Source organism: Arachis stenosperma, chromosome 6 (assembly GCF_014773155.1).
Source record: "Arachis stenosperma cultivar V10309 chromosome 6, arast.V10309.gnm1.PFL2, whole genome shotgun sequence".
Taxonomy (NCBI): Eukaryota; Viridiplantae; Streptophyta; class Magnoliopsida; order Fabales; family Fabaceae; genus Arachis; species Arachis stenosperma.
This window is the reverse complement of record NC_080382.1, coordinates 58,777,136-58,794,180: the sequence shown is the minus strand read 5'-3', so window position 1 is coordinate 58,794,180 and position 17,045 is coordinate 58,777,136. Positions and strand designations below refer to the sequence as shown.

Here is a 17,045-nt window from a genome sequence, read left to right as displayed (position 1 = left end):
TTATTGTTTTTCTTTTTCTTTCTTTTCTATTTTTTTGACATATATATATATATATATATATTATTTTGTATATATCTATTTTTTCTTTTTGCAATAAAGTATATACAAAAGTATCAATGCATATGGTTTTACATTCAATGCATGAGTATGCACCCAATTCCCAAAATTTGACAAAAATACAAAAATTCACTTTCATCCCAACCAATGTTCCCCAACCTCCCTGATGCATGAAAACTTGTCTCTCAACAAATTTCCCTTCGGCAAGTATACTGAATTGTCGTCAAGTAAAAATTCACAATAGAGTGAGGTTGAATCCCACAGGGATTGATTAGTCAAGCAACCTTAGTTGGAAGAATATGCTAGTTGAGCTAAACAGAGTGTAGTTGATGTTGGAGGAAATTAAATGGCAAGAAAATAAATTGCAGGAAATAAAGTGCAGAATCTTAAATGGGGAATCGGGGAGATGAACATGGAAATAAATGGCAGAAAGTAAAAAAAATGGGTAAGATCAGATATGGGGAATTCATTGGGCTCAGGAGATGTTGTATTCTCTGGATCAAATTCATTTTCATCTTTTCCTCAATCAAAGCATCTATTGATCTCCTTGGCAATGTTAAGTGATTGAGTTCCAATTCCTTGGCAACCCAATCTCTCTAAGCTTGAATAATTGCCCAATTTCTTGATTTAATTGCTCATGGGAAGAGATGAAGTATGGTCACTGATTATACCACATGTATTTTTGAATCAAAGTGTTGGGAGGATTACATGTCACTATATCCGCCCAGACCCCAATTTGGTCCAACATGAGAAAGTATTTCTAGCATGATCTCCTCATCCCTTTTCCAAGGCTCAAAGGAGATCCAATTATGGAGAGCTTCTTTTCCAAGACAACAAACCAATTGAATTAAGATCGAAAGCTTTCTAGTAAATCAAGAGAAAAGAAAGAAGAAGAAGAATGAAAACTATAATTGATCCATCAAATTACAACAGAGCTCCCTAACCCAATGAAAGGGGTTTAGTTGTTCATAGCTCTATAAATGGAAAATGGCAGAAAATAATACATGCTTAGCTAGAAAAATGCAGAAAAGTAAATATACAGAGGGTAGTTCTCCAAAATGCCAAGCCTCTCTATAGTTCAAAACTACTCCTATATATACTACTCTTCTTGATCTTCTAGTGAGTTCTTCGAGTCTTGAATGTGGGCCTTGGATCTTGAGTTGAAGCAGTTATAATCTTTAGTAGGCTCAGCTTGCAGAAAAGTGTGAGTTAGGCATGGGCGTTATTGATGTTAACGTTAAGTGAGAATGTGGGTTCGAGAACGTTAGTGGCAATCACCTTTTTCACTAACGTTCCAACCTCATATTCACGTTAACTTCAATGTTAGTGGCACTAACGTGACCACTAACGTTGCCTTATGATCCTTCGCAAGCGTTATTGGGAATCACCTTTTCCAATAACGTTGCCTTGTGCCCCTCTTTCCCTACGTTAGAGTTCACGTTAGTATAACTAACGTGACTCTTAACGTGGGCATGCCTATCTTTGAGAGCGTTAGTGACACTTACCTTTGTCACTAAGGCTCCAAATGCCCCTCATCCCCACGTTAGAGTTCACGTTAACTAGGTTAACGTGGCCACTAACGTGGTAGTGAATGCCATCTCCAATGTTAGTGACAATGGTGAGTGTCACTAACGTTGGCTCATCAATCTCAGCTCCACGTTAACTTTCACGTTAGTGGTCTTAACGTGAATAGGCAATGCTAGCTTGATCCAACGTTAGTGACAAAGGTGAGTGTCACTAACGTTGGAATTGTCTTACCTTCCACGTTGGAGTTCACGTTAATAAAGTTAACGTGACTCTTAACGTGGCCAATTGCCACTTTGTAGCGTTAGTGGTGTTCACATTTACCACTAACGCTGGAGCTCCCTTTTTCTCCACGTTAACTACCACGTTAATGTAATTAACATGGCAATTAACGTGGGTTTATGATGGCTTCGTAGGTGTTATTGTCGACCACCTTTCTCATTAACGTTGCAAGCTCATTCCCGTTCCACGTTAGTCGTCACGTTAATTAGATTAACGTGGCTCCTAACATGGTTCTTTCTTGCTTCCTTTGTCCTGAAATCAAGCAAATAAAGTGCATCAAAGCTCTAGCCCAAGTCATGAGATTATGCCTCATCAATTTGTCATTCAATCCTTGAAAAATCCTCATGAAATCATGTAAAATTCACAATAATTGCTTGAATCAAGGTGTAAGTGTATTTTCATCCAAAACTTGCCTTATTCACTAAGAAAATGTATGAAACTACCCTAAAACAGTAAAGAAAAGGTCAGTGAAACTGGCCTAGATGCTCTGGCATCACAACACCAAACTTAAAGCTTGCTTGTCCCTAAGCAAGTACTAAAACATAGGAAGAATGAATGAACGAGACAAGATGAACAAGATAAAAGTAAAATTCCTGGTTTATGGGGTTTCATGCATAGCAACTTAGGTTCATTCCTTTACTAGGTTTCAAGCCTTTATCATGCCCTTGAACACTTGTTTGATTGCATCTTTTGAGACTTCCTAATTATTGATTCTCCTTTCCCTTCCAGGATTTATTGCATTTATTTTTAGGCTGAGTGCTCTGTAAGAGGGTGACTCTTTAAGATAAGCTTTCAGCCAACACTCCCGAACCAGTTGGTTCAAGGTGCTAGGTGTTAAGACACCCCTAAGGACTTACTCCCTCAAGTCTCTTTCCCCCATACATACACACCATAGACACATGGTTTGTTATTTTTCTTTCTTGAGACCTTGGTATCCAGCACCTCTTTGGGTTGCTAAGTGCTCTGTAGCAAATGTTACTCTTAATAGTGGACTTTCAGCTGATAATCCCAGATTAGTTAACCCAAGTTACCAGGTGATAAGGCACCCCTAAGAGCTTATTCATCCAAACATATCCTTTGCACATGAACACCACAGACACATGCCTCAATATTCAAACCCTTGGTACCTAGCATTATTTCTCATTATTTTTCTTTCCTTTTCACTTTTATTGGTCTTTCTCTTTTCTTATTGGGATTTTATTATTTGGTTAGTCTCATAGGATGTGTTTCAAGCATAGGATTCAGGTTAGATAGTTGTCTTCCTACCTTGTTGGTGAACCAACTTAGCTAATTAATCACCCTACCACAAACATTCAAAATTCACTTTACAAGATAACTCCACTCTTGTTCTTTTCTTAACAATTTCTTTTTGATTGGCTTAAAGGACAAGCATACATATAAGCAAGATGACTATGAACACTAGGGAAATTAGACTAGTGAGCATGGACCTAAGCAACAAAATTTTAAAGCATAATTGAAGATTCCTAAGCTACTATGGAAGCATGTTCTATTTCATACATGATTTTCCTTATTTAAAGCTTTGAAAGAGATAGAACTAAGAAGGAACTCCACCACCTTTCACTTATTGGAATGCTCATGTTTTTTTGCTTCCTTGTCTTCTTTATGTCCACTTGTGCTTCCTTTCATCCGATTTATTCTGGCTATTTTCCAATCTTCTAGTGCCTTCCTTACTGATTCATGACTCTTTTCGGCCCTTTCTCGTTCCACTCGTGCTAATTCATCTTTTACGTCCTCATATTTTGTGATCCCAGGATGTAATATAGGTAGTTTTCCGACTAAGTACCCAAGCCTGGCTTGGGTGTTTACATGATATCCAGTTTCACTCATGTAAACCCCTTCTGAAAATACTCTGTATTCATCGAAAAGATCTGCCTGTTCTCTTTGTTTCCTATGCATCTCATGAATGTGTGCACCTTGATGTGCTTGGATGTTGATTAGATTTTGGATGGCTTCTTGTTGTTGATCTTTCTTTTGGTTCAGGTTATGGAAGGACTCACTCCATTGTCTCCCTTGTTCCAATTGCTGTTCCATCAATTGTTTTTACCATTCCCTTTGCTGATTCATCCATCTAGAGAGTGATTCTTCTTGGCGGACCATTATTTGCATTTGAAGCTCCTTCTGTGCCCCTTGATTTTCCATGCATTGCCTTGACAAGGTATCAATAGCCTCTTGTAATTTGTGCATGTCTAAGGTGGCTAGGGCTTGCTCCTGTGGATGCTGTCCTTCTTCAGCTCGATGGGCTGGCCTCTTTCTTAGTCTTCGTTGATGTAGGGGAGGTGCAGCAGCATGCATCCAACGAAAAGTAATAGGAAGGACAACTTTGATCCATTCAGGATTTCCAACTTCGAACACCACCCCAGCCTTGTTGCAAAGGCGGAGAATAGTGCTGGGGTAGCCTAACCTTCCTCCAGAATCACTCTTCTCAGCCAACTTCCGAATACCTTGGGCTATGAGTTCATGAACCTTGATTTCTCCTCCCTTCATTATGCATTGCACCATTGTTGCTCTCTTAAGATTTACCTCTGAGTTGTTTCCGGCTGGGAGGATCTCCTTATAATTTTGAACCACCCCTTAGCCTCAGGAAGGAGGTCTCCTCTTTTTATAAATCTGGGTTTCCCATGGGGCTCTCTGTCCAATCCGCTCCCTGCACACAGATGTCTTTCATAATTTAGTCGTGGTTGGGGTTGTTATCTATTCTTGAGTGATAGCTCTCTTCTACAAAGGGTATGGTTTGCAGCTTTAGCACTCTCATAATGCTCATGGGACTAAAATCCACCATTACCCCTCTCACGAAACTTGTATTGGATTCATCTGCCTTATCATGTCTAACCGCATTTGCATAAAACTCTTTTACCAGAGTTGTGTTCACCCTTGTAATCGAATCGGTGAGGAGCTCCCATCGATGTTTTTCCACCTTCTCTATGATTTTGGGGCACTCAATTTTTGTGACTTGAAAGCCTAACTCATATATGACTTCTTTATCAGCCATCCACCCAAATTGTAGTGCATGGTAAAAGGTTCTAAATTTCTTTTCATTAAATGGAGGCTGCTCTATAGGTTCCTTCCCTTTTCACCTTTTAGAGCTAGACAATGCCATGAGTGATAGTTGATATGGTCGCAGCTCACAAGACGTGGCTAAGAGGGTGTGTATGGAACTTTTGGTGGAGGATGAAATGTGTGTGTTCAAGAGAAGGAAGGGAGATGAATGAGAATAACAAGTATGTACAGAGAGGTTGTAGAATGAGGATCATTTATATAGAAAGATGGTGGGTGTTTGAAGGGTGTGGATTGATGGTATTGCTTAGTGATGGACGGTTGGGGCTTGGCATTGGATGAGCATAAGGATCACCTTTTTTATGAGGGTCTTGGTTCGGTCTCCAAGGCTATCCAACTCCCAATGTTGAATGGCAACACTTCCAAAGATACTCCCCTTGAAGACAAGTGTGTAGTCTCCTTGGTATAGTGGTTGAATCTCCCTTCTTTGATTGTCCTATTAAGTACCACCAATCCCCTTTTTGATTTCCTATACATGACAAAAGGAATGCAAAATGGTTAAGTGAATTTTTGGTGGGAAGAATTAAAGTGTGAAATAGCTACTATTAAAATCTTTTTCTATTGTTTTTGAAATAACTAAATGCTTTTCATGAATACAAATCAATCGACCACTCAATTTTCCATGCATGCAACATTGGTAACACCAAACTTGTTTGTGATCATATGGTGTAACAAGACTCAAAAAGAATCTCATACCATTGAGTGTGTTCAAGCCCTCTTGGTGTGCCTTGAACACCAAACTTATCATGTACTATATGCTGCATGTAGGGATTCTTATATTGTTTGTCGAAGTTGATTTAGAATCCATAAAATTTGCTTTATTACTACTATTAGAGATTAAAGAGAGAGGGTGTAAAACATGGATTGCCTCCCATAAAGCACTTCTTTAGCGTCATTAGCTTGACGTTCGGCCTCTGTCAGGGTAGTTGGTAGTGCTTCAAATCTTCCCCCCTTGCAGTGAACCTGTTTCCATTAGTTTTGTTAAGGAGCTCCACAAGTTCTAAGGACAAGATTTTGTTAATGGTGTATACTGGAGGCAGCTGAGATGGAATGGTGGGGAGATGAGGTGGTATAGATTAAAAGTAGGCAGAGACTACTTCATCTCCTGGAGAGAAATCTTCTGTAGGGATTTTCTTATTTTTCCATCCCCTTGGGGCCTTTTTTTTGTCCCTTGCTGTCACCTTGCTACTTGCAGTTTTTTCTTTTAGGAAAATTTTGTTGCTTGTCTCATATGACTCTGGTGGGTCTGGTTCCTTTTGGGTTACACTTGGCTATTGCTCCTTCTGATCACATTGGTTGTTAACCATAGGAGTTCTGTGGTGTGGTGCTTGTGCTCCTTTGTTTGGCTCTTCCATCAGCTCTTTCTTGTGCTCTTCCTCTGACTTTTTGTTATCATAATCTGATTCTTGTGAGGGTTTGAAAACATTGAAGGTGAGCTGTTCATCATGTATTCTCAATACTACCTCTCCTCGCTCCACATCTATAAGTGCTCTGGCTGTGGCTAAGAATGGCCTTCCCAGAATGATGGGGTGACTAGGATTCTCTTCCATTTCCAGGATAGCAAAGTCTGTGGGAAGGAAGTAGTTCCCAACCTTCACTAACACGTTCTCAACCACTCCTATTGCCTGTTTTTGGATTTTGTCAGCCGGTTTGATGATTACGTCTGTGGGTGTTAGCTCATTGATTTGAAGCTTTTTCATGAGGGACAGAGGCATTAAGTTAATGCTTGCTCCCCGGTCACAGAGCCGTTTATCAAACATTGTCTCTCCTATAGCACAAGGAATGTGGAATCTCCCTGGATCCTTCTTCTTTGTAGGTGGCCCTGTTTGGATAAGAGCACTAAAGAACTGAAGATTGATGGTTTAGAATTTTCACAAATAAATTCTCGTTGCAAGTATAGTTTCTAAACCAAGCAATCAACCTTTCTTGCAAACGTTTTGGTTGTCACAAGTAACAAACCCAATAAAATTTAATAACCGAAGTATTCAAACCTCGGGTTGTCTTCTCAAGGAATTACAGGGAAATATAATTTATTATTGGTTATGGAAAACAGTAATTTTGGGTTTGAAAAGGTTTTGAATGAGAAAAATAGATTGCAGGGAATTAATAAATTAATAACTAATAAAACTCTTGGCAAGGTATGAAAACTGGAAGTCCTATCCTAGTTATCCTTATCAATGGTGATGAGAATTATACTTTTGCTCCCACTAAGTCAACCTCTAACTATGAAGGTCAGTTAACTGGAAAAATTAATTTAACACCTAAAGTCCTAGTCAACTCCTTAAGGAAAGACTAGAGTTATAGGAATCTAAATTAATCAGCAAAGATAATAATTATCAATCACGATGAGTTTGATAACTCAAGAGTCACCAATTAATCAACCAAAGCCAATAGTAAAAAATCTAAATAAAAATCATATATCTAAAAATACCTCAAATTGCATTAGTTAAGAAAATCCTAACATGAAAGGTTCATAAGCCAATTTGGCAAACTAAAATAAAATAATAGAATGAATAAAAGTAGAAGAGAAATTGAAGTAAAGGAACATTGAACCTATGATGAAGAAGAAATAAATCCTAATCCTAATAGAAATCCTAATCCTAAATCCTAAGAGAGAGGAGAGAGCCTCTCTCTAAAAACTACATCTAAATTATGAAAAGTGAATTATGAGTCCTCTCCCCTTCATTCCTCCACTTTGCAGCCTTTAATCTGTATTTTCTGGGCTTGAAACTGGGCCGGAAATAGCCCAGAATTCGCTGGTTATGAAATCTGTCACGCTGATTTTCGCAGATGCGATGCGTCCACGTGGAGCACGCGTTCACATTGCCTATCTATATGGCCACTATGGGAAATTATATATCAAATCGAAGCCCCAAACATTAGCTTTCCAACACAACTGAAACCGCATCATTTGGACCTTTGTAGCTCAAGTTATGACCGTTTGAGTGCGAAGAGGTCAGGCTAGATAGCTTAGCAATTTCTTCAACTTCTTGTATTCCTTCCACTTTTGCATGCTTCCTTTCTATCCTCTAAGCCATTCTTGCCCTATAATTCCTGAAATCACTTAACACACATATGAAGACATCGAATGATAATAAGAGATGATTTAAATAAAAGAAAATAAAAACCAAAGAAGCATGTTTTCAATCATAGCACAAAATCAGGAAGGGGAATGTAAAACCATGCAAATCATATGAATAAGTGGGCAAAGGCTTGATAAAAACCACTCAATTGAGGACAAGATAAACCATAAAATAGTGGTTTATCAACCTCCCCACACTTAAACATTAGCATGTCCTCATGCTAAGCTCAAGAGAAGCTATAAAGGGGTGAAGAGAGTATGCAATGCAACCTATCTATGTGAATGCAACTACATGCAAAATGTTTCTACCTACATGGTTAAAAGTAAATAAGTTCTCCAAGACAAATATGAATCAAATTCCACTAATTCAAATCATACAGTGAAAACAAGTAAACTTGTAAGAAGATAGCTCATGAAAGCAGGGAACATAGAATCAAGCATTAAACCCTCACTGGTAGTGTATATCACTCTAATCGCTCAAGTGTCTAGGGTCAATCACTCTACTCTTTCCTAGTCATGCTTTCTAAACCTTGTTCTTCATCCAACCAATCAACAAATATTTAGCATACCAATGCAAACACCATGAGGTCTTTTCAGGGTTGTAATGGGGTTGAGGTAAAGGTAAGGATATATATATAAAATGCTTCACCTAACATATACATACTTTATATAATTTAAAATGCTTTACCTAGCTACCCAAATTTTTTTTTCACTTTTGTATTACATACTCATGTATCAAACTTATTTTTTAATTTTATCCCATGTGCATTGATTCTTTTTTTTTTTTGCATTTGGGGTAATATTTTTTTTATCCCCTTATTCAATTACTTAATAATTTTTTTTATCAATGCACATGGTAATTTAATTATTTTGATTTCACATGAGCATGCTTCCCAAATTTTTAAATATCTTATTCAATTTAATTCCCTTCTTTTTTTTCTATCATCCCATGTTCCCATAAAATTCCCCACACTTAAATTATACACAATATCTATCTTAAGCTAACCAAGGATTCAACTTGAGATTTTTATTTTTTTTTTCTGCTTAAGGCTAGTAATGTGGTTATGAAATAGAAGGGGGTTAAAAAGCTCAAAGTGGCTAACAAGGGTGACATAAAATGGTAGGCTTATTTGGGATAAGTGAGCAAAAATAAGTAATGGCCTCAATCATATGCAAGCATGTAAATACACTAAATAATGGATATATAGAATGGAACAAAATATAGATTACAATCATAGAGAAGAAAACACACAAGAATAAAATATTATGGTTAAATAATGTAACCATGCAATTAAGCTCAAAATCTCACGGGTTGTGTGTTCTTTAGCTCAAAAACCATGTTCCAATTTACAATCTTCAAACAAATTTAACACATAAAAAATTTTAATTAACTTCTTTTTATAATTTAAATTTGTGAAAATGTCCAAAAATAGGGTCTTAAAAAAAAACTTATTATTTTTCAACCAAGTAGTACTTAAATGCAAACAATCAACTACACATGCAATCTATTATGCAATGCAACAATGAACAAACAAAGAAAATAGAATATTGGTGCTGAGAAGAGAAGAACTAACCCGTGGAGATCGGTATCGACCTCCCCACGCTTAAAGATTACACCGTCCTCGGTGCATGCTAAGATGTACAGGTGGATGGGTGGCTTCGCAGCTAGTGCTCTTTTTGTTCCTTTCCTTGCTAGTGGTTTGGGAGTAGCTTTCTCTTTATCTTTCTTGGTGGCCATCCTGAAAAGGGAAAAAAGAAAGTAACAGGTAAAGCTAGGGGTTCCAGCAAGGAAGAGAACGGGGAAGGTGGTAATCAATGCATAGTAAAGAAGAATAACGTTAACACATGGTCATGACTACATGTGAAAAGTCAGCAATGGAAATATAGCAAGTGCCTGTGATGACAGTTAAATGCAAGATGTTTATTGGCATGCTGGCAAAGGCATGAGTAGCATAGATCAAGCATTCAATGTCCAAGTTAGATTACCAAGTCTTCCAAACTAACAATATGCTTGTAATAACAATTATATAAAAATTAATAAAATAGAGAAAGGGTTTTGTGAAAAGCAAGCATTTAGAGTAGTAGATTAAAAGAAACTAAAAATAGTGCACAATGCCATATGGGCGTTTTCACAAACACAAAGCATGCATGTTAAATAAGGTATAGAAAGTAGTAAATTAAACATGCAAGCAACCCTAAAAAAATAATATATAATTGTCAAACAATTTCTTAATAATCCACAAGCAAAATAATGACACAAATAAATTTCTAAAACCAATGAAAATAATGCAATGAATAAAAATATGCAAATAAATTAAATGAAATAGAATGGAAGTAAATAGGGATGAGAAGTTAAAGAGATGAAGAAGAAGAAAGTAAGAAAAGGAAGAAGAAAGAAGAAAAGATAGAAGAGACTAGGATTATAAAAGAAAAAATAAGATAATTGGCGTTGATCTGGATAAGTTGTGCGGCGCAGGCGATGCGAGCGCGTGGGGCATGCGGTTGCGTAGGTAGCGCTTCGATGAAGTGACCCACGCGTTTGCGTGAAGTGATTCGTGCCTTCCGCGTGAGTGCAGCCTCGCGGCCGCACAACTCTCTGGTGAAAAATTTATTTTGCCAAAAAATTGGGTGACAAGATCGCGTGGTGGACGTGATCGCGTGGATGGCCTTGTTTTAAAGAACGGCGTGGACGCGTGGGAAACATGTTCGCGTGGTAGGTCTTGTGCTACTAGCACGAGTCCAGCCCAATTCTAGCTCAACTTTCGGCCATACACCCTTTTTACGTCGATTTTGAGGCACGCGTTCGCGTGGGTGACGCGGACGCGTGAGAGGTGTTTTTTTATGGCTTCTTTTTACCGTCTCAATGACATCTATGGCTTCTTCAATGGTTTTCTTCTTGTTTAGAGACTCTTCTGATGAATGGTCTACAGCTTTCTTTGACTCATAAGAAAGACCTTCATAGAAAATGTGAAGTTGAACCCACTCATTGAACATGCCCGGTGGGCATCTTCTTGTTAAGTCCTTGAATCTCTCCCATGCCTCATAGAGAGTTTCACCATCTTGTTGCCTGAAAGTTTGCACCTCAGCTCTCAGCCTGTTAATTCTTTGAGGAGGGTAGAATCTTGCCAAAAATTTGTTCACCACATCTTCCCAATTTGTTAAGCTCTCCTTTGGGAAAGACTCCAGCCACTTGGATGCTTTGTCCCTAAGTGAAAAAGGGAACAAAAGTAGCCTATAGACATCCGGATGGACTCCATTAGACTTCACAGTGTCATATATTCTCAGGAAGGTGGTTAGATATTGATTGGGATCTTCTTGGGCACTTCCTCCAAATGAGCAGTTATTCTGAACAAGGGTGATGAGCTGGGGTTTTAGTTCAAAGTTGTTGGCATGTATGGTGGGCTTTTGGATGCTACTTCCACAGTTTCTTGAGTTTGGATTGATGTAAGAGCCTAGAACTCTCCTCTCTTGCCCAGCATGATTTGCAGGGCCTTCTCTGGCATGGTTGTGAGCTTCTCCTTCATGATTGTTGTTCATACCCTGACCGGGCTCCTCCAACTCGGCAATTCTATGAAAAGTCCGACCTCGTCCTAAAGGCCCACGCCTAGAGGTCGGACCTCGGACAACAAAGCAAGGAAGGCCCATCAAAAGGAACGCAGCCCAAAACCTAAAGGCCGAAAAGGCCTAGCAAAGGCGGTTCCACAAAGATAGGGATAAAACTCCCGAAAGATAAGATAAGATAAGAATATCTTATCCAGGGAAGATCACGGCCAACTACTATAAATACACTGGAGCACCCAGGTATGACACACATTCCACATTCTACACATATCTGCTTGGACCCATGCTAACTTAAGCATCGGAGTGTCATTGCAGGTACAACCACCAACCACTCTACATATCAAGCTCGGGTCCCTAACCCCCACCTCGGGCCTCTCCAGACGACCGAGCTGCACGTTTCAGGTAACCCCCGGAACATTGGCGCCGTTGCCGGGGAACCTGGAAGTCATCCCTCTATCATGGCGGACGACCCTCTCAACAATGACCACACCGCATCTGAACAAGAGGACGAAATTGACACCGGAGAACGACCGGACAGCCCTCTATCACCACGCACTCCAGGGGGAAACAAACAGAATCGCCCAAAGACGTCACTCCCAAACAAAGATCCACAAAATTCCGAAAAAGAGAAGAACTCGGAGATTCTAGAAACAGTCCGGGCACAACAAGACCGACTGAAACAACTCGAAGAGGACATAAAGAAGCAGAAAGAAACCGAACAAGACCTGAAAAGGGAGGCTCGCAAGCGCAGAGAATTAGAAGAAAAATTACGGAAAATAGAGGCCAACCTGAAAGACCGGACAGAGCGCGGCACCACCTCCGAAGGCAACCATGATCCCTTCACACGAGAGATCATGAAGGAGAAGGTGCCGCGAAACTTCCAACCACCCGACATGGACCTCTACGACGGCACCACCGATCCAAGTCACCACCTCAGCAACTTCAGAAGCAGAATGTACCTAGTCGACGCCTCCGACGCGATTCGGTGCAAAGCCTTCCCCACCACTCTCACCAAGTCGGCCATGAAGTGGTTCGACAACCTGCCACCAAGATCAATCACCAGCTTCGAAGACCTAACCAAAAATTCCTAACAAGGTTCTCTATTCAAAAGGACAAGGCAAAACATGCCCCCAGTCTACTCGGGATCAAGCAAGGTAACCAAGAAACTCTCCGAGAATACATGGAGCGATTCAACAAAGCTTGCCTGGACATACAACACTTGCCCACTGAAGCAGCCATCATGGGACTAGCAAACGGCCTAAAAGAGGGACCGTTTAGCCAATCCCTATCCAAACGCTACCCGACCTCCCTATACGAGGTGCAGGAGCGAGCAGAGAAATATATCAACATGGAGGAAACCTCCCAACTAAGAGACTCTTCTAGGAAGGAATCAACCTACCCACCCCGAGATCGGGATCGGGAACAGAAGAAAAAAGAAGACCCCAACTCGGACAAGCCACGGAAGTACCACAACTACACCCCCCTCCGAGTCTCCCTGGTAGACGTCTACAGAGAAGTATGCCACACCGAAAAGATCCCACCACCCCGACCGCTAAAACACAAGAGAGCGGGAAGAGATCGGTCCGAATACTGTGAATATCACAAGCTCTACGGTCATTCTACCAACGACTGCTACGACCTAAAAAATGTTATAGAAAAGCTGGCCAGAGAAGGAAAACTCGACAGATACATAGCAGAGAAAGGAGAAAAGACCAGGAAGAGAAGGCGGGGAGATAACGAAGGTCGGGCCGAACAAACCCCGCGAACCCCTGAAAGACACATTCACATGATAAATGGAGGTTTTGCAGGCGGAGGAACATCCAGATCCTCGCGAAAAAGACACCTCAAAGAAGTCTATCATGTCCGAGAAGACAGCCCCCTGCCCGAGTTACCTACTATCTCATTTACCCGAGAAGATGCTCAAGGGATAATCCCCGGACACGACGATCCAATGGTAGTCACCATTATCCTAGCAAACGCCAACTTACATCGAACCCTGATTGACCAGGGAAGCTCAGCAGATATCCTGTTCAAAACGGCATTCGACAAGCTCGGACTTGAAGAAAAAGAACTAAAGGCCTATCCCACCGACCTATTCGGGCTAGGGGATACCCCGATCCATCCCTTAGGATACATCCCGCTACACACTACCTTTGGAAGAGGCGAGCAATCTAAAACATTAAGCATCGACTACATTATAGTCGACGTCACTTCGGCGTACAACGCCCTCATTGGGCAACCAACCCTAAACAGGCTGGCAGCTATAGTCTCAACCCCACACCTCTGTATGAAGTTCCCTACCGCAAAAGGAATCGCTACCCTAAAAGGCGACCAAAAACTAGCGCGGCGATGCTACAACGAAAGCCTGAGCCTAAAAGGGAAAGAGATCAACACAATAGAACTCGGACGAGTTCAAGCCCGAGAAGATCTTCGGCCACAACCAGAGGGAGAAACCGAAAAAGTCCAGATTGGGAACACACCCGAAAAAGTAACAAACGTAGGAGCAAACCTCAAAGCGGACCTAAAAAAGGAACTCATAACCCTCTTAAAGGAGAATTCCGACCTCTTCGCCTGGAAAGCCTCCGACATGCCAGGCATAAGCCCCGACCTGATGTGCCATTAACTATCAGTTTACCCGGGATCCCGACCTGTCCAACAAAGACGCCGGAAGCTCGGACCCGAGCGCATGCAAGCGATAGAAGAACAAGTACAAGCACTACTAGATGCAGGGTTTATTAGGGAAGTAAAATACCCCCTATGGCTTGCAAACGTGGTCTTGGTAAAAAAGCCCAACGGAAAATGGAGGATGTGTGTCGATTACACAGACCTCAACAAAGCCTGCCCCAAAGACCCATATCCACTACCAAACATCGACGCCTTAGTAGACGCAGCCTCAGGCTACAGATATCTCTCCTTCATGGACGCATACTCGGGATACAATCAAATCCCGATGTACGGACCCGACCAAGAAAAGACCTCGTTCATAACCCCAAGGGCAAACTACTGCTACGTAGTAATGCCCTTCGGGCTGAAGAACGCAGGGGCAACCTACCAGAGGCTAATGAACAAAGTGTTCTCAAAGCACATCGGACTACAGCTAGAGGTGTACGTCGACGACATGCTGGTAAAGACACAAGAAGACAGAAACTTGCTGACCGACCTCGCCAGCGTCTTCGGCACCCTCAGAAAACACAACATGAGACTTAACCCGACAAAGTGCACCTTCGCCGCAGAAGCCGGAAAGTTCTTAGGCTTCATGCTGACTCAAAGGGGCATCGAAGCGAACCCGGACAAATGCCAAGCAATACTCAATATGAAGAGCCCGACGTGTGTCAAAGAAGTACAACAACTGAATGGAAGGCTAGCCGCCCTATCAAGATTCTTGGCAGGATCAGCGATAAAATCACTACCTCTCTACTCGCTCCTAAAGAAAGGGAAACCCTTCTCATGGACCCCGGAGTGCGAAAAGGCCTTCCAAGAATTCAAGGAATTCCTCGGGCAGCCACCAATCCTAACCCGACTTTTAAAAGGAGAAGAACTCGTACTATACCTCTCGGTTGGAAATCGAGCAGTCGCCTCGGCGTTAATACACGAAAATGATCAAGGACAACACCCTATATACTTTGTAAGCAAGGCACTACAAGGGGCCGAATTAAACTATCAGAAGATAGAAAAATTCGCCTACGCCCTAGTGTTCACAGCTCGGAGGCTCCGTCCCTACTTTCAAGCCCACACCATCAAAGTCCGGACAAACCAACCCATGAGACACATCCTGCAAAAAACGGACCTAGCAGGACAAATACTACAATGGGCGGTAGAACTGTCCGAGTTCGACCTCCACTATGAAGCCCGGACTGCCATAAAATCTCAGTATCTAGCCGACTTCATCGCAGAATACACTGAGACCCCTGGAACCCCACTCTCATGGAACCTGTATGTCGACGGGTCCTCAAACAAAACAGGAAGCGGAGCCGGGGTTATACTCGAAAGCGACCAAGGAACGCGGATAGAACTATCCCTAAAATACGAGTTCCAGGCTTCGAACAACCAAGCCGAATACGAGGCCCTACTAGCAGGTCTAAAGCTAGCCGAAGAGGTCGGAGCCCAGAGAATCACGATCTTCAGCGACTCCCAGGTCGTCACGTCACAAGTAAATGGAAGCTACCAGGCCAAAGATCTAACTTTGAAAAAATACCTGGACCAAACACAGGCACAATTACGCCACTTTTCAGAAATACAGATCCAGCACATACCTCGGGAACAAAACGCCCGGGCAGACGCCCTCTCAAAACTCGCCAGCACCAAGCCCGGAGGTAACAACAGAAGTCTCCTCCAGGAAACCTTACAATCTCCCTCCGTGATAAGAGAGGAAGAAACGCTAAATATATCCAACCAACAGCAAGGATGGATGACCCCCATACTCAACTACCTGAAGTCGGGAACTCTCCCCGCTGAAAGAAAAGAAGCTAAAAGACTCGCGAAAGACGCCCAGAATTATACACTAATTCACGACGTATTATACAGAAGAGGATTCGCAAATCCCCTCCTTAGGTGCGTCCCAACCTCAGAAACGAAGAGCGTCCTCGAAGAAGTCCATGGAGGAATGTGTGGGAACCACCTCGGAGCTCGGGCATTATCCAAGAAAGTAGTCCGAGCCGGGTTCTACTGGCCAACTTTGCAAAGAGACGCAACGGAGTTTGTGAAAATATGCCCCCCTGCCAAAAACACGCCAATTTTCACAAAGCACCACCCGAAGACCTTATCAGCGTCACCGCACCATGGCCCTTCGCAAAATGGGGACTTGACCTACTCGGCCCGTTCCCCCAAGGACCGGGGCAAGTCAAATACCTCATAGTAGGGGTCGACTACTTCACAAAGTGGATCGAAGCCGAACCCTTAGCCACCATTACGGCTCAGAAAAGCCGCAAATTCCTATACAAAAACATTGTCACAAGGTTCGGAGTCCCCTACTCCATTACAACAGACAATGGAACACAGTTCACGGACACAAGTTTTCAGAACTTGGTAGCCGAACTAAAAATCAAACAGCAATTCACCTCAGTGGAGCACCCACAAGCCAACGGACAAGCAGAGGCCGCAAATAAAGTCATCTTGGCCGGGTTAAAACGAAGACTCCAAGAGGCCAAAGGAGCATGGGCCGAGGAGCTCCCCCAGGTATTATGGGCGTATCGGACAACTCCACACTCTACAACGGGAGAATCGCCATTCCGACTAGCTTACGGGATGGAGGCAATGATTCCTACCGAAATAGATGAAGGGTCACCCAGAGTCATCTTCTACAACGAAGAAGGTAACCCGCAGGCACAAAAGGAAGAACTCGACCTCCTCCCCGAGGTCCGAGAAAGGGCCCGGATCCGAGAAGAAGCCTTAAAACGGCGAACGGCCCTCAGATATAATCAGAAGGTAATAAAACGAAGCTTCTCCACTCACGACCTAATTCTAA

The 17,045-nt window shown here is 42.0% G+C and overlaps 1 non-coding gene across 1 annotated transcript; it reads left to right on the top strand.

Annotated features, from left to right (window-relative positions):
- Nucleotides 1-11,012: 11,012 nt before the first annotated feature.
- Nucleotides 11,013-11,116, top strand: LOC130937131 (small nucleolar RNA R71). The gene has a single exon (XR_009068363.1). It is a non-coding gene; the product is annotated as a small nucleolar RNA R71 (small nucleolar RNA).
- The last annotated feature ends 5,929 nt before the right edge of the window (nucleotides 11,117-17,045 follow it).